Source organism: Agelaius phoeniceus, chromosome 5, assembly GCF_051311805.1.
Source record: "Agelaius phoeniceus isolate bAgePho1 chromosome 5, bAgePho1.hap1, whole genome shotgun sequence".
Lineage (NCBI taxonomy): Eukaryota > Metazoa > Chordata > Aves > Passeriformes > Icteridae > Agelaius > Agelaius phoeniceus.
In genome coordinates, this window is record NC_135269.1 from 14,226,702 (window position 1) to 14,245,250 (window position 18,549).

Consider the following 18,549-nt stretch of genomic DNA (forward strand, 5'->3'; position numbering starts at 1 on the left):
TGGGCCTCTCAGTGCTTAGTTCTAAAATATAATGTCCTAGTGACCTTGAGGAAGGAGACCACAAAGACCACAGTAAGATCACAAAATCATCAAATTGTTTACATTGGAAAAGACCTTTAAGATTATCAAGTCCAACCATAAACCTAACCCTGCCAAATCCACCACTAAACTAGGCTGCCGTGCTCTTAAAGGACATGACGATGAACTCCATGAGAGTCTTTGCATTGGTGTATCTTCAGCCTTCTTTGACTGCCAGTGGTGAGGGCACAAGAAGCACTTTACCCTTCAGTGTTTTGTCACACAATTTTCTGCTGCTCTTTTCCACCCTCTGTGCCAGCATAGTTATGTGTGCAATGAACCAGATGAGGGACTTGGTTGGGCTGGAAAATTGTCGCAGTAGAGACGGGCACGACACGACACACAAAGTTTATGTAGCAAAAGCCAATTTTTACTGAGTTCAGTTCCATTTAAATAGTTACCAAAAGTCTGTGTGGTTAGTCCTGATTGGCTGAATCAGCTGCCTCCCAGCTAACTGGCCAATAGCTGCCGATATCCTCAGTGGCCTAGAATGGTTGAGTTATATAACTACTAGTTATGTAATTAGTTATATGTTAGTTATATAATAATAATTAGGATTATTTATAACTGTGAGGCCTCCAGGCCAACTCTTAGCCACCACAGAAAATATTTAAGGAGTGTTGAACCTAATGGACAAATGTGTCCTCAGACTGTTACTCAAATGCTGCAGCTGTACTGTGCAATGTCTTTGGCCATGATTATCACTATCACGGCCATGATTATCACTCTGCGTCCCCTTGCACTGCTCAAGTGAAGCAGAGGAAACAAACCAGTCCTTTGCTATTTATTGTACTGTTATTTTCTGTTTGCTTACAATGGCATGGACCTGTTTTATGATAAAGGATTAGCTTTTAGATATAGAAAATAACCTAATTCTCTGGGAATGTTGATTGTGACCAAGTATTATATTTGTAGCTAGCCATTCAGTGAAGCAGTTTCTTTTGCCTGGCTGTAGCCTGTTCTGCAGTAATTTAATGGAGCCCAAACTAAAAGTTTATCTCTAAGGAGGGCAGAGTATGGTGTACAGGAAAATACAACTACAGTATGTACTACTTATTCACATGTAAGCAGAGTTTTCAGCCCTGATGGCATAAAGCTGTAACCTAGGCTTTTATTTGCAGTGCTGTGTGAAAATGAAATAGTTTGAATCTCTTTTCAATGCCTACCTCTGTTACAATGATCCTATATGGATTGCTTCTTGTTAAAAGTGCTTTGAATATTAAAATGCTACTTATGCTGATGTTACCACTTTCTTATAATACACAAGAAATTCTCACTATGTGACAGTTGTTAATGCTTTCTAGTGTTACAGTTACCATGGGTGGCTACCACAATCTTATAAAACATTTAAAGGTGTGTCTATAGTTACATGCAGCAGGAGTTTGCAAAGTCATTAACAGGCGAGGGAGGAGCAACTGTTTGTAAAGACTCTGGAGGCTTTAGTATTTAGAATCCCCTCCCCAACCTATGAAGATTTGCTGGTACCTCAGGGGATTGATGACCTAAACTTTGCAGGCATCTGGGAGTGGAGATGAATGTCATGTTTCTGCAGAAGTAGAGGCAACCGACACAGCTTATCAGGGATTACAGAGGACCAAATAAAGGGACAGGGAGTGATGCTGGATGTCTGAGATCATCTTTTGAAATCTATGTAGCATTCCTTGAGCAATGCTCAAATGCTGGCTTGCAGCTGTGTCCCTGCACAAGAGCCAGAGACATACACCCATGCCCACCCAAAACCCTTCACCGTGTGCTGATTCTTCTCCATGATCCAGCCTGGGACTCAAATCAAACACAATTTCTGCCAGGAAATCACACTTGTGAGCATGTGCTGCTGCTTAGCCAGTGCAGCTGATTTATTCATTGAGGTTTCAGTTGGTGGGAGGGGAGTTGTGGAGAGGCATCCAGCATCTAGAACTGCTCTGTAAATCTTAACTAATGGAGCAACCCTCAACAAGAGGCAGCATAAGAAAGAAAAGTAATTTTATTTTGTACAAACCAGGTATCACTCAGGCACAAGCATTCTTCTAGTAGTTTTGCTCATTCTTTCCTATTGAGAAGCTTGAATGTGTGTCTGCACGTGATCTTTACAAAAATATTTGTGGCCACAAAGAATTATGGAAGCTACCTATTTAGTTCTCATGGCATCTTCTGGATTGTTCTTATGGCAGTCATGTGGTTGGCTTCTTGAATGTGTCTTTTACACCTTTTAAAAGTTGCCAGTGACTATGAATCATTTGTCCCTCCTTTTGTCCCACCTCTGTGAGTCCTTAGGTAAAACTGCTGATTAACTCATTGTTCTTTTGTCTCTTTCTGGGTGTAGGCTGTTGTATTTAGGTTGTCCTTTGTTTTTCTCAATCTGGATGTTTCTATAAATAGAAACTGCAGATAGTTGTGAGGGAGACTTTATGATCTACTAATTTAGATGCCATTAACACATGCTTTTCTTTCATCCCTTTTTCTTCCACTTCTTCCTCTTCTCCCACATCAACATGTTTCTACTTTTGCTCTGTCCATACCAAGGCTGATACTTCTTCTAAAGCTCATCACAGAGCTGTTTGCAGCTCTTCTACTAAACTTGGGATCTGATGGGTCTGGGAAGGCAGAGGATTGAGAAATGTGCTTGATGTTATTTTCTGTTGGAAAAATTTCCTGCTGGTTATGGCAGCAACTCCAGCTTGTTTCAGCTTCCAAGGGAGCAATGAAATATCAACTTCTAAAAGTAAAGGTGGCTGACATGAATGTACAGGATCATGATAAAAGCAGCTCAGTATACCTGTGTTCTGACTCTGGTTGCACAGTTGTCTTCTCTCCTCAAAACGTATGTTTGTGTGAAAAACTCCAATCATCTGTTTTAAAATTTTAAAAGTTTAATAGTAATAAAATAATTATAAAAATAGTAATAAAAATTAGAGTCATAAGAATTCGGACAATCAGAGTTAGGATATTAAAAAGCAAAGAATTACGGATGTCCGGGTATCTGGCACCCTGGCCATAGAAGCACATTCTGCTAACAAAGGATTAACCCTTAAAAGCAATAGCCTGTTGCATATTCATATATCTCATGCATTATGCAAACATTCCTTTCAAATGTCTGGCTTTTCCCAATAAGGAGGCAATAATTCTTCTCTTGAAATCTCGGTGTCCTGTTGCTGTTATCTCTGTGCGAAGAATTTCTTGATTATTTTATCCATTCCTTGAGATAGTTACAAAAAGTATCTTACTGCACATAGTTTCTATTTTAATATTATGCTATAGCCTAAAAACTACATTTACCACACTACTTAAAAGAGATTAATACAGCATAACTTTCTAACATAACATATAGTATTCATTTTAATATTTGCCAGGAGCCAATCATATAATAGGCATTTTTCACAGCTTGGAAAGGTGAAAAAATTCACTTTCTCACCTTGCTGCCCAAGGAAATGCCTGGTCAGAGCTCAGGCTGCAGATAGCCCAGTGGGATAGACTTGTCCCCAAACAATCAAAGGTAGAGATTCACTATCATACCAAATGGCATGGTATTCCTGAAGAGGAAGGGATTCCAGCTTCACATAGGGATGGAAAAAGGAAGTGGTGAAGGGCCATTTCTTCTAGATGAGACCCACATATGAATTCATCACAGATGAATGTGGGCTTTACCAAAAAAAACCCCAAAAAAACCCAAAAACCAGTCTTTCATAATCTCACACTATTCTAAAACTAAAAATAAGAAAAATTACCTGATCTTACAAGGAAGTTAGAGATATTACTTAATGTTTGTGAAGCAATAAGTAGTATAGCAATAAATTACATGGGTGATCCCATGAGAATGTTACTAATTGTGTACTCAGGCCAGAGTTTGAATAGGATAAAGTAAATGAGGCATGAGGCCATGCACTTAGCAATGAGGACAAAACAGGCTAATGAATCACAGTCATTAATGGTATGCCATCCATGTGCACAGAAAGGCTAAAGGTGCTATGTAAAAAGGTACATGTTATCCTGTAATTAAAGATTTTACAGTGCATGTAAGAGTTACAAATTTAATTTGTCTGGGACACATTAAATCAGGCATTTCCTATCCTCAGGAACACACCTTTGCAACCCTTATACTTTTTGAATAGAGGCTTTTTGCAGAATTCAGGAAAAAATGTTTAAATATTGTGTTTCCCCTGCTTGTTTTGCCTCTGTTGGCACTGAGCTCCTTCTCCCATGCTGCCTTCACCATCTGGAACAGACTAAATGGCTTTCTGAGTTGCCTTAAATCCCATCACCAAATCCTATCTTCTAGGCCTATAATTCCTGTCCCTCTTTCTCATAAGAGAACTCAGTCCCATTTCTTGACCAAGCTTGTCTCCATTAGACTTAAAGCTCTGTCAGTTCTTGCCTTTTTTTCCTCTCGTGTTTTTATACCACAGAGACATGAATCTATAAGATGCCAATACACCTGCCTACATTTATTAATATAAAATGAGACTGTCAATGATTTAGTATTCTGAAGTTTTCCATGCCAGATAAATCAGTTCAGAGAAGTGTTTAGGTCAGTCTAAATTTGGTTTTAATGAAAAAGCAGCAAACTGACTATGTATGGAAACTCAGACTGACTGTTCTCTTTCTAAAGAAATCTGAATTCCAGTCCCCTGTTGAAGATAAAGGTAAATGAAAAGCAGAGAATCAGATTGCATCCAGAATTGGATATCATCCGATATGTTTCAGTTTGGTATCATAGTTATATTATAAATATAGTCAACAGGAAATAAATATCCAACAGTGAAATGGATAGTAATCAAGTTCAGTACTGATACCTAATGTTCCCCCATGCTCAGCTTATACCATTTCTTTATGCTTAGGTGGAACTTGAGTGACTCTAGTCATACATACCTTTGTTACTGATTGGTGTAAAACTCTCTTGCTTTGCTTTTAAAGACACAGCTAAAAAAAATTAGAGCACGTGCCCAGTAAGGAGGGGTTGTACCATTGGGATGGAGGAGCGTGTTAAAATTACAATTATATCATTAACCAAGTTCATCCAAGGAGACTGATTTCACCATAGAGTTCCCCTCCCTGCAAAGATTTCAACAGCGCCTGGCTGCAGTCTCTCCACACTGCTCCCTCCACCCTCCATCCCATCCCCCTCAGCAGGTGCTCACAGTTTCAGATTGTGTGTTTGGGGAATCCCTGTGGAATAGGTCTCTGAGCATGCCAGCCCCATTCCATCCAGGGAGCAGCCACTGTATTGTACCCTTTAATTTCTGGACTGTTATCACCTCTGTTAGGATGTGAATGACTCCTCTATTTCCTCCAATTGTACCCCCAGTCCTCTGTTCAAGGGGTCTCCAGTCATCTTTCCACACTTGTGGCACAATGATCTCTGATCAGCACATAAATAATGGCTTTCTGATTCAGGGTAGAAATAACAAGCAGTGCAGGGGATGTTTTGGCATGGGCATCCACAGAAAGTGGAGATGGCACTTGGCGTCCTTTGATATTTTGTTTCTAATACAGTTTTATTCTAATTGTTCTAGTGTTCTACTCCTTTACATCATTTATCCACCATTACTTTATAAGATGTACTAGGTTATTTTGTTTTCCACTAAATTTAAAATATCAGGCATGTTGGTTCTTCTTATCTCTCTGAATTTGTCAAATTGCCCCCAATGTGATCTCTCTGTGCTTTGGATAAGGCTGGTACAGAGATGCTGTTATCTCCACCCTTCTCAGCCTCCATGGCTGGCAGATATGACAGATAAAATGGTCACATCCTGCGATTTTTCCTGGGACCACAGAACCAGTGATTGTCCAGACACTAAAAACTCTCCTAAATTGAGATTCTCAGCCTGAAAAAATAAATTCATTCATGTGACTTCAAAATTCGTTTGTATAGTATTCATTGTGTTCTGTGTTCTTTTAAAAATGAAATAACATTAAGACAGCATGCAGATGAAATTGAAAGAAAAGAAACCAACCCTTCCCTGCTGACAAGCTAATTTTCAGTGCTTTAAGAATTACAGAGTGAAGTAAAATTATTTTATTGCCTTCTTTCATCATTATGCCACAGTACTAATTATGCTCCTGGTGTTCTAAAGTTTATAATGCTATTTCCTGCCACTGAGTTCCTATTTCTTTATTCAATTAATTCTTTAAACATATGCTTTATGCTGCTAGTGAGGCCCTGGTAGCAGACTATCATCTTAGAATGACACCAGTGGGTAAATTTTCATCCACTGCAAAGATGGAAATGATGGAGCAATGGCTGTATAGAATAAGAACTGTAGAAAAATGATTAATATTTTTCAGAATGATCAGCATATGCTGCCACGGAGTGAATATGAAATCATCACATTTCAATATGGAAAAGTGATGAAGTCTAGAGCATAAATAATAAAAATTATGCAAACATATCTCTGCATGCATTTGAAAGACTGGACTATGGAAGGCACTATACATCCTAAAGGATACTTGCTTTGTTGCAATCACTGCTTTGCATAGACTTCAGTAAGAGTGACTGACATTTCAGACACATTCCCAGCTGACTTCAGAAAGATCTTAGGAATTTCAATCAAAAAATGAGCACGTTTCTGATAAAAATGGATCCACTGCCACAGCTCTGATAGGCTTAACATGGAACAAAGGGTTATTGCTGTCTGGTCTGGGAAGTGTTAGCAAACTGCTTGCCAGCATAGGCAAGCTTAATAACGACAACCAGCTTGAAGGTGCTTCCCAATCACTGCTAGAAAGAGATGCATGAAATATGACTCTGTTCTTGTTGAGTATGGTAAAGTTATTGCCAGACAGAATACACAATTGAAGGGCTAACCACCAAGGAGAAACAGCCCCTCATGGGAACCATGCTTGTGCCACTAAAGGCAGTGCCTTATGGCAATGTAGTCCAATGGCCAACTGCAATAAGACCTCAAAAACTTTTTAATGTAGTCCTTAAAGCAATGTTATTCCTTTTCCCTTGGCTTCTAGAGGCCTTTTGGCAGCTGGGATTTCTGCACAGGTGGCACCCCTGTGGCACCCCTAGGACTGGAGCTGCCAAAGGGTTTGGCAATAATAGCATAAAATAAATTAAAATAGCAAAAAAATAGGCAGCAAAGTGCTGGCTATAATGCATCTGCATTGTGCTGGGGAGTACTTGGCCAGGCAGGAGTTGTGAGTTACTGCAGCTCCTTTGCTCTATTTGAGCAAAGAGATGCAAGCTTGGGACCAGGGCTGGAGGTTAACAAATGCTGAGGAAAATTAGGAAATAGGAAATTCCAGAATTAAGACTAAGGCTCTGCTATTAAAGAACACATTTATGGCTGAATGAGGTCTGCAAACACAGGATACCTGTCATCAGTGCACTCACCTGGCAAAATTTAGTGGTGTGAGTTCCAACCATACTTTCAGCAATTGTCACAGGCTTGGTTTCAGACACTGTCAGACATCACTCTGAAGTCTCTTGTTTCCATGTCCATATTTTTCTCTCCATTCACAGATTACAGGTGCAACCCCCAATAAAGCCATCAGAAATCACATCCCGATATTTGGGAATAGAAACTTAACCTGATCACTTTTCCTAACATCTTTCAGCTATAAACAAGGAAGCTGTTCATGTTTTTAATAAGTTGATGGTAGACAGTTTTATTTTTAATGAAAAAAACCTTTTTTTTCCTCTCAGTAATTACAAAATTTCTGGTATTGACTGAAACAGTACATAAGTGTGGCAGATCATAGCAAGATTTTGTTTCAAAAGCTTTGTCTTTCTTGTCTTATTACTCTGCTTAAGTGTTCAACCTTTTCTGTGTGAAGACCACTAAGTTAGATATATCATTATAGTGATTTTATCATACAAGCAAATGCTTAAAGCAAATTTAGATAATCAGAATAATTTCCCATTTTTCCTACATTTAAAGATATTTTATATTTTATTTTCTGTCCTGTTGCTAATTACCTAAAAGGGGCTTTGTAATAGAAAAGGATTTTTGTCACTGAACCAGTAATTTTTCTGGCACACTGCACTGCTAGTAATGCGATTGCTTAAATAAAAATTAGTGCAGCTTTAACATCATAATATATTCACTCATTTCTTTGTCTTTCATTCTAATAATGTAAGATATAATGAACTCTTCATAGATATAGTAATATCCCATAAGTATTTCTACAGGATTTATGTTGTCATTTAATATTATTTCAAAGGACAAAACATAATTCTTGCCATTTTGCTCAGCTACTCATTTTGTAATTTTTTTGTTCTCCCGCTATCACAGAAAAGAAATGATCAAATTAACCATTTTAACAAGCATTTGCTAGTTGTGCCTACATACCATTCATTTAAATGACTTGTGAAATCAATCAAATAATGGAGCCTAGTCTTCTTTCCCTGAACAATGACTTCAAGGAAGATCCACCTCCCTCTCTGCGAAAGAATGGATAGCTGGGAATGCTCAGGGGAATAAAAGGATTTAAAGCACTGCACATAAAAGGCTGAGTAGAGGAGTCTTTGAAAATAAATGCAGGCTTCAACAAAGGATGAAAAAGAAAAGGGTACAGAGGGAGCGGCTTGGTGTAGATATGGGCAGCGCATACAAAGAGGCTGCTGAGGAGATGCATAATACCCCAGGAGAATGAGCTGTAGGTGCTGGGCTGCAGGCTGAGGAAAACACATTTTGATGAGGGGCACGGGATGTGCAGAGGCTGGCTGTGGCTGATGGGTTAATGAAGAGACCTCAAAAGGAAGCCAGTCTGCAAAATTACACTAATTATCTCAAAGTGTTTGCATTTCCACTAGTATGCAATGAGCCTCTATTCACAATCAAAAAATTATGAAGGTGAGAAAAAGAGATGAAGTCCACTTAATATTTTGAAATTTATAAAAAATCTTTTTCCTATATCACATATTTAGGATTATTTGACAATAAAAGGCACCCGATTTCTTATCAATCCTGAGTGGTGTAAAGAATTGCAACATTATCTCAGTTAGACAACTTCTGTCTGATTTTTTTTGCATTTGTAGCAAAGTCTCACTGGAGGATTCTCTTAGAGCAGGACTGAAGTAGGCTGTAGTATTTCTAGTGAGTGCTTATGTACACTTCTCCAGAAAGCAAGCAAACATGGAAATGATTGAGGAAGATGGTGAGTAATCTTCCTAGATTAGCATCCTTAGAGTTCAAAAGATTTTTTAAAAATTTAAGCTATTTTCTCAGTTTTAGTTGTTTCAATACGTTATTGGGTTAAACATGTAATTAAAAAGGAATGCACATATGGTTAACATTTTAATTGCATCAGAACTAACAACTTCATGGAGAAATACTAGATCATCATCACTGCCTGACTAAATTCCAATAGTGTATATTCAGCCACCCCCAATTATTGAAAATAACAGTTGAGTCACGAGACTTACTCATGGATATTTGGCATTGGTGTGCTCTGAGACTACCTATTGGACCTGGCCAGTCATGGGTCTGACCAAATATTGTAGTGGCAGTGTTTTACTAGGAGTGTTTGCAATGCTTTGTGAAGATCATGTTTGAGCAGTTCAATAATGTTGGTCTGGAAGAGCATAAAATTGCCACTGTCCTTCCATGATATTTGTTGAGACTCAAATGCTGCAGCGTTTTCTGATTATAGGATACAAATTTTAAAATAAATGTTAACAATTGGGACTATGCTGATTGTGACAGACAGGATAACCTAAGGTGGGTGCAGGACTTTTGGATGCTGAAGAGCATCATCAAGGTCCTCTTCTGTAAGTTGGTGTCATATTTTCACCATCCTCAGATGAGATTTCAGAACCCAGAGCCATGTCCAAATGTGTGCCATCCTTTAGTCTTGCAGCCTCTGACCATTACTCCTTGGTCACTAATTCCTTTGAGGAGAGCAGGTACACCACAGGGCAAGAGGATTTGGAGATTTTGTCCTTAGTAATGCTATGGGTGACATCTGAGCTCTTCAAGGCTTTCATCTCAAGACTTGAGAAAGAGAAGCCTTGATAAGATTCTTATCTTATTCTTGTACTTCCAGCGTACTGCAGCTACAACTACACACATAAGGCTTTGCTCCACCTCTGAGTGCCACTGGGTTATCCTGCCCCTTGAAAAACTCATCTTTCTATCATGGTACACGTTCGTTGGAAATGTAATTTCTCTGGGGCTGCAGTCTGCAATCACCTGAGTGTTTTGGCAGGTGTACGAGGGTGCTTCCAGTGTGGTAGCAGAGATTGAAGTGTGGGGGAAAGAAAGATAATGCAAAAAAGATGGATTCAGCAGCAAAAGGCAGGGAAAATGAGAAAGGAAAGGTTTTAGTTCCGAAATTTGGTTACTGGGGATAAAGCAGGAAGGATAGACACTGCTAAATTGATTGAGGAAGGGCAGTTGGCAGCAAAGAGGAAGACATATGCAGTACCCCACTGTGCAGCTTCCCTCAGGCTTTGAGACCACTCTGCAGGGTCTGACAGCTTTGGGGGATGCCTGCACCTTAACCACATACTGGACCTTCTTGTCGTGGCAGGTCCACATGAGGATTTAGGACCAATTACTCCATTGAGTTGGAATGCTGTAGAGTTCTGGTTTCATGCAACAGGAATCTGCTTTGTGCACACCAACATCATTTTGAGAAACCAGTTAATATGTGGTTTTATGGGCACAGTCTGGGTATTTCCTTCAAAACGACCCTATTGCTATGAAGTAAATTACTAAAGTTAACAGAATGACTGTACCTTAGAAGTGCATGAATATGTCTCTTCATGATCATGACCAAGAATTTTCTTTTCCTTAAGGGTTTTATTGAAAGGCATATGATTTAAAAGAAATAATATGATTACTGCTATTGTTTCTGACTTTCTGCAAAATGGAGAAAGCTAAAAAGAACATTTTGTTAGCAGAACAGCTTTGCAATAATACAAAAAACTGTATTCATACTTTGCTTTTCTGCCATGTTGTAAATATTTCAACCCCAAATAACTTTGTGTAGTAGCTGAAAAATGCATTGATTTGAGCAATGTAATATGCTTCTTTTTTTAAAGACCAAATGAAAGATCTGCAGCCCTGAGGAAGTAAGAAAATAGTAACCAAGTGTGAAACTTGATTTCTGTATTTGCACCATAATGGTGAATTATTTGCATGTCATTTGTCTTAAGATTAACTTTTGTTGATTTCCTAAACCCTAAAGAATAGTCTGAGCCCTCAACCTTGCAGTATGTGAAGCTCTGCAGAACTGACATGGACAGGCCATACCACCTTGAAAATGTGCCCTTTTTAGCTTTCATGTGAGCAATTTTCTTTCATGTGCTTGTATTGCTAAGTTTAGCCTGTGGTTGGGTATCTCAAACCATGGCCAGATGAGCAGATACAGCTGGGAACAGACTTCCTGCCCTTGCTCTGTACCTGTGTCCTGTGCACCAGCTGTGATCTGGAAGCTGGGGAGCTGGTTGAGATGAGGGTCAGGGGTTTTCAGCAGAAGTGGAGATCCACTCTTGTGCTTCTCTAGCTCCCAGACTAGCCTGAATCTCAGCATCCCTTAGCACACACAGTTCAGTTTGTTTCTCTTGGGACCCTGTCCAAACTACACCCTTTGTTAATGAAATTTCATCTTTGTGGAGGCTTTAGAGATCTTCTAGAGTAGATCTCCTTTTACTTACCATGCATCCTACTACTCATGTAGTAAAACTAGCAGTACAGGCTTGGGTTAGTTTAATATGTGATGCAGCTTTCAGGAAACCCCAGAACGTAGCAATGTCATCCTCTGTTGGTAATAATCATGAAAGCAGTCTTAAATGTAGGGTTTGCCTTGCCTGTTGATGATTGCACCTGTTTCTTACCTCATTTGTGAAAAGTAGGGATCTGAAAGATGAATTAACACCCTTTTCTTTTCAGTGCAGACATTCTCTGTATTTGATTCTTCCCCAAGCCTATCTTATCAAAAAGCTCATAAAAATGGCACCAGCCAAGCGAGTTCACTGTTAACGAATATTCTTTGATGCAGTATTTCACTATGTTTTTAAGGGTGAATCTATAGCTAATCACACATTTTTTCCTACTGAAGATAGGCCATAAAATCATATCTGGCAAAAGGGGTTTTCCTGTAACTTCTTCATTTTGTGGAAGATGGTTCTCTGCACCTTTTTCTGAGAACCTGTAGCTGAGCAAGACTAACCAATAAAGGCAACTGTAGCAGAATCTGGACTGCAGAGAAATACCCTCACAATAAGAAACCCATAGAAGCTGTTGCAGCAAGGTGAGATATGGTTTGTAGAAGCTCTGAACCTCAGTTATGTTTATCCCACAAGCTGTGACCAGTGTGGCCACAGAAGTACAATCCCTAAGATGGACTGGTAGAGAACTTTGCTGTAATTTCACTGCAACATCAAAACTTAAAAAAAGATGTGTACAGATATTCCTGTCTCTGTCACTCCACTGCTTTATTGAACTAAAGTTGTGGTCCTTCAGCATCTCTCAGCAGTTCTCTAAGCAGAAACATGGGATCCAAGAACAATTCTACCTAAGAAAGAGCTAGAGATGGAGGATTATTGAACTGCAATGTGTGAGGTGGGGAGTGGCAGAAAGAAGCTCCTTTTTTGGTTCAGTTTGTCACTTCTCTTCCTCTGTGAGTTAATGCCTTTCTCCGTTCATGCTCCACTGATTGTCTCTCCCACTAGGCTCAAATTCTGCCTCTCAGCAGCCAAGGAGTATGGGGAATAAATCCTGAATGCAGACAAGGGGGGCTTAAGATCAGGAATCTCAGTCTGCAGGATGAACCGAGAAGCTGGATACCCTGGCTGAAGTCTGCCAAGGCTCAGGGGAGCACAGCAGCATGCCAGATCCTCCCTGGATTTGAGCATATCAGCCTGGTGAGTGTCCAGCAAGGGTAAATGTCCAACTGCAGTGCTGCTTTTGTGGTACACTATCACTATTACAGTGGCTTTACTATAGAACTCATCTCAGAACCAAACCAATTTCCCAAGCTAATGCAGAACAAGGACTTGAAGACAAATAATAATGTATTTATGTAGTGCATTTCTTTTTACCAGCAAACATGAAAAAAAAGCACATTGATCCCAGATTACAATGTTTGAGATGCATGAAGAACATCTGTCATTATGACAGAATCATAAATCATCATGCTGAAGCCCTGACATGCCTTTTTTCATTGGCAAAGTAATTTTTTAAAATGAGATATAATTAAGTTGCTTAGAGCTACATATTATCTATTTTAAACCTATTATTTTTCTCATGTGAAAACTGTCAGGTGAAACACACTGGTTTGGTTTTGGTTTTAAATGAAGCTAATAAAAAACCTGACCACTGTTCATCACAGCAAATCAGGGTGCTGCTAGGAACTGTCCCATGTGAAGAAATTATTAGGAAAATAAACCTGTAAGTGAAACCATGCTGTAGGTGCACCAGCAAACCATCCTGACATGAAAGGCAGGTAAGATAGACCAGCATATCTGCATAAGGAATCCTCCAGTGACTTGAATATCAAAAAGGAAATCCTACAAAGAGTGAAATCAAGGGCCTATTGTAGAAGCAGTGGCCTGCTTGGGCAACCCTGACCTTGATTAACAGCTCTTCTCCCATGGGAAAGCACATACCAAAGGGTAAGTCCAGCCATAAATACCTGTGCTTTGATGTACAGTCCAGAAAACTGGGCTGTGAATGTGTGTGGGATGAATGATAAGAGCTAGAAACATCAGCTCTACTTTTCTTGTTTTTGTGTGGTTACTTTCTCTCTCCTACTGGCTGGCTGTCTAATTGATCCTAAAACTTGTACACAGAAGAAATATGTAAATACTCACGTGAGTTTTATAAAGACAATCCTGCTTGATGACAAAGTGGTGGTCTGTTATTCTGAATCTCAAAGCATATAAGTGAGATGGGTAACAAAGCACTGGCTAAAAAATCTAGGGATAAAAGTAGAAAGAATCAGTTGCAGAATGAGTTACAACTTTCCTGGAGCATAAAATGGAAGAAAGAGAGATTCTATAAATACCAAGAAGTTAGAGGAAGAGAAGGGCAGAGGCACAAATAACAAACACAGAGCTGAGGGAAGGTTTTATTAATTTTGCTACTTTCTTCACATGCACATAAGCATGAATAATAGGTACTTAACAGTGCTATATTTTTTTTAACAGAAGGATATATGCCAGAATAGGAAAAAAACAAGTAAAAGAATGTTTGAATGAGTGAGATGTATGCAAGTCTCTAGTGCTTGCTGAAATTCACTTAATAACTACTGGGCTCTTGACTTCTCTCTGAAAGTTCCTGAAGGACTGGATAAATCACCAGGGCCTACAGCAACTAGGTACCCTAAGAAGGAAATACAGTCAGCATTATACTTAAGATTTTTGGTAATTAGCAGAAATCTGACATTATAATATACATTTAGCACATTATTTTAAACCAAACATGCACTTGATTTAAAGCCTTGCTCTTCCTTAATTCTTCCCATCATGGCACCTAGGTTTTAAAAAAAAGAAAAGAAAAATTTATTGAGGTTTTTTTTCCTTAAATTTGGCATTCATAGCAGGCTTAGATTTTGACACAATTAAGAAGTTGTTGGCTGTTTGCAGGGTTATAACCATTCCTGCTTTTAAAAAGGGGAAAGGAAGAACCTAGGGAATTACAGAGTACTCTGCCTAATGTCAATACTGAGAAAGATAGTGAGACAAATTATTGAGAAGTAAATTCATACACACCATGAGAAGGTGATAAGAAGCATCCAACATGAATTTGTCAAACTAATCTAAGTTCCTTCTTGAATAAGACAACTGGTCCAAAAGATAAAGAAAAGCAGTTCAAATGACTGTATGTGAGACCCAAGATGTATCTTGACCTGAGTAAGACTTTTGACATCATCCTGCATGCTCATAAATGAACTGGGGAAAGCTGTTCCATTTGAAATCACTCCTAATTCAATCCACTGTAAAAAGTAAACCTAATGCATGGTGGTTGGTAGCTGCACATGGAGATGTCTTGCACAGCTCCTAATGGATAGGCTTCTGTTAACATTTCAATGAAGATTTAGATGACAGAATTAGAAATAATTATATGCCTATAAGCTTGGTAGGTGACAATATGTAAAGATTTGCAGAATGTGCTCAAGGACAGAATTAGAATTCAAAAATATCCTGGTAAGTTGTGAAATCCAACATGAAAATTTTGAACAAAGGCGATCGCAGAGGGCTACGTTTGGAAGGATGAAATCAAAAGCATAACTACAAAATGCCACAGCAGATAAAGATCTAGTGATTAATGAGAGCCATGAGTGAGCCAACAGTGTGATGCTGTTGAGGAAAAGAGATAAATGTAATTCTAGATTTTCTTGAATTGTCTGCTCATGACAGTGTATGTAAGATGAGATAATTAGCATGCTCTTCTGGGCACTGGTGAGGCCTCAGCTAAAATACTGTTTTACTCTGAGGCACCATAATTTCAGAAAGATGTAGATCAACTGGAGGCAGTCCAGAGATCAACAAGGATGAAGATTGGAAAATTGGATACATAAAGCAAGGTTGCAAATTCTTGTTTTGTTTTAATCAATAATAATAATAATAATAATAGTAATAATGGTTATATGGCGTTCAACAGTCTTTAAGTACATAAAAGGCTACACAAAGAGGGTAGTTTTGTGGTTTTTGATGCCCACTAATGACACACAGAATGTCAAGGAAACCTTTTTCAGCTACACTACAATAAATAAGACAGTAACCCATTCTAACTAGAAGAAAAGATTACTGCTGGAATATATTGCCCAAGAAGGTTGTATAATACTTGCCATTATTGATTTTAGATACAAATCAGAGGGACTGCCATCTGCACTTATCAAGACAGTTGTGGACTTTGAAGCTAGGAGATGGCCCAGGTGCATGTTTAGTAGCAGGTGGCTGAGATCACTGGAGCTGTGACAGAGCATACAAATTATCACAAGGTAATCCATAACATATTTTCACTAAGAAAGCATTTGAAAATTCCATGTGTGGTTCTGAGCATATTCAATTGCTGTTATGGAATATTGCAGAGGCTGTTCTTTAGTATTTTTTTAACATCTTTCCTTTGATTTTGTGTTGTGGGGTTTTTGGTTTGTTTTTATTTTACCTCAGGAAGGCTTGGTACAGCTTTGATTAAAAATGTTGAGGAATAACAAACTACATAAGCCCTTGAGATTCTATCCAAATCTGCACTTCGATGATTCATGTGCAAGCTACTGTATTTCTCTCAGCTGTTGAAGAGCTTTGCAAGCACAAGTTAATTATTAAACTAGCTCTTTTCCCAGGGCAGTAATGACCTAATCATTTATGATAGTGCTCAAATGAGGAATTAAACAAACATATCCAGAACAAACACAGATCAAATAATCTTTGCCAATGGAAAAGGACAATATCTTGTTTTCATGTCAGTGGGTCTGCAAAACAACAGCACAGATATAGACATCAGTAAAACTAACAAGTGCAGGCTTCTCAACCTGAGAGAAATTCTGTTTTAGTAGTTCTTTCTATTCGAAGTTTTAGGACATTTTTCTATTTTGGAAAATTGGAAGAATGGGAATGAGAAAAAAAAAGTAAGTGTTTTGAAAAGGTTGGAAAGTTTTAAGGGCTTGAATTATAACTGAGCATTTCAACATCCAAAACCCAAAATGTTGCAGTCATTGTGCACCACACATGTGTATGTGTATGTGTGCGTGTATATCTTAGCTAGGGGAGCACAGAACCCTCATATACACAAGAAAATGCCAACCAGAATTACTGTACAAGTAAAATAGCATTCTTCAATATGATATTTTTTGTGTTAGCTCAAAATAAATCTCTTTAAAATCATACTCACAAAGGAAAACTGAGCAAACCCATTTAGTTTTCTAAATCATTTTTCTACTATTTAAAGCTAAGTTTTTTCAGAAAATATACTCTTTGTTAGAAATTCAAACCCATATAAAACTTCTGACAAATTCTAGTCACTACTTAATATGAAAATAACTGGTTCAAAAATGTCTTCTAGAGAAATCTGTGCTCATCAGAGTGGACTGTAGTGTTAACCAAAATATGACTGTAAACTGGAAGAGTTTTCAGTCACCATTTTTATTTTAATCTAGCAAAAGAAGATCCTCAAAGATAGCATCAGGGTTATGACTTCCCAGAAATTTATAAGTATTTCATTTCAGTGTTTACAGGCTATACTTCTGTTGGAACCCAGGACATTCCTCTGGCTGCCCTGGAGGACTTGAGACCCTGGCAGGGGGCTCAGAGACCTTGGCACAGAGTCAAAAACACCTGTGCCTTTGATTTTAGCCCATGGAAAAAGTTACCAACTTTGTGCAAAGATTTACAAGCCACAAGAGTTTGAATAGAATGATAGTGAATTTATCACAGGGTGAAAAAGTAGAATTTTGGGGTTTTTAGAATGGGGGTTCAAGAGGCAAGATGGAGGAATCTGGGCATGTCCTGTCCTTCTTCTTCTTCTTCTTCTTAGCCTCCATCTTCTGCTGTGATGGTGGCACTTGTGGATTGGTTTAGAGTAGAGAGAGCCTGTCTAACATAGGTGATAAGTATTGGAAAATTATTGTAAATAAAGTACACGTAGTTCTTAGTATAAAAAGATAACACCACCCTGAGGGCGGTCAGTGTGCCATGAGCCAACCTGCCAGACAGACCTCAGTGGGTCAGAAAAAGAATGTAATAGGTGAGAGCAAATAAAGAGCCTTGAAAACCAGAGCCAAAGAATCTCAACTTCTTTGGTCGCGGGGCTGGGAAAAAAGACTCTTTAATACCCCGGGAGCCATTTCAGCAACAACAAACCCAAGATGCTTCAGCAAATATCCACTGGTTCTTTTGTTATTTTAAAACTATACAGGACATTTAGACACCAGAATAAGGATTTCGTACTGCACAAGAACTTTCTCTCTTATAAGAAAGCCACTGGAGCTCGTGAATTTTGCTGTGCAAATGGGTAAATACTGACAGAATACATGTGCCTTGCATCAGGTATATCATTAGACACCCCACCTGTGGATCCACAGCAGTAAAAAACTTGTGGAATTTCAAAGACCCTGGTACAAACATGTCAGGTGTCAAGGGCAGCCTTAATCCCGAAGTACAGGGAGGGACAATTGGACAGTGGTGGTTGGGGTAGATGACCTTTAAAGGTCTCTTCCAAACTGAGTTCTTTTGTGATTCTATGACCCAAGAGGAGAGAACTCAGCTGAGCTGAGCTTGCTCAGGGCAGCCCCAGTGAGGTGATTTCATTGCTGGGACTGTAAATATGAAGGTGGACTCTGCTTTGCAGACCAGGGTGTTGGTACAGCCCCATTGCACACGCCACAGACTAAAGTGTCTTAAGCGGCTTAAATAGCTTTAAGCAGCTTTGAAGGCTTAGATACTGTAAGCTTATAAAGCAGTTTAAGCTGCTTAAACCACTCTAGGACTTTAACAAGGGCCCCACGATGCAGCTCCTCACTCTGTGAGTGAAACAAAGCTGGCTGCAGCTCCCCCACCATGGGCTGGAAGGATGGAGC

The 18,549-nt window shown here is 38.9% G+C and overlaps 1 long non-coding RNA gene across 1 annotated transcript in view; it reads left to right on the forward strand.

Moving 5' to 3' along the window:
* Positions 1–18,549, forward strand: part of LOC143694097 (uncharacterized) — a 111,046-nt gene that overhangs the window by 69,157 nt on the left and 23,340 nt on the right. Inside the window, exons 3-4 of the long non-coding RNA XR_013182306.1 lie at positions 12,701–12,892; positions 15,835–15,972. This is a non-coding gene — a long non-coding RNA (uncharacterized LOC143694097). The remainder of the gene's footprint in view (positions 1–12,700; positions 12,893–15,834; positions 15,973–18,549) is intronic.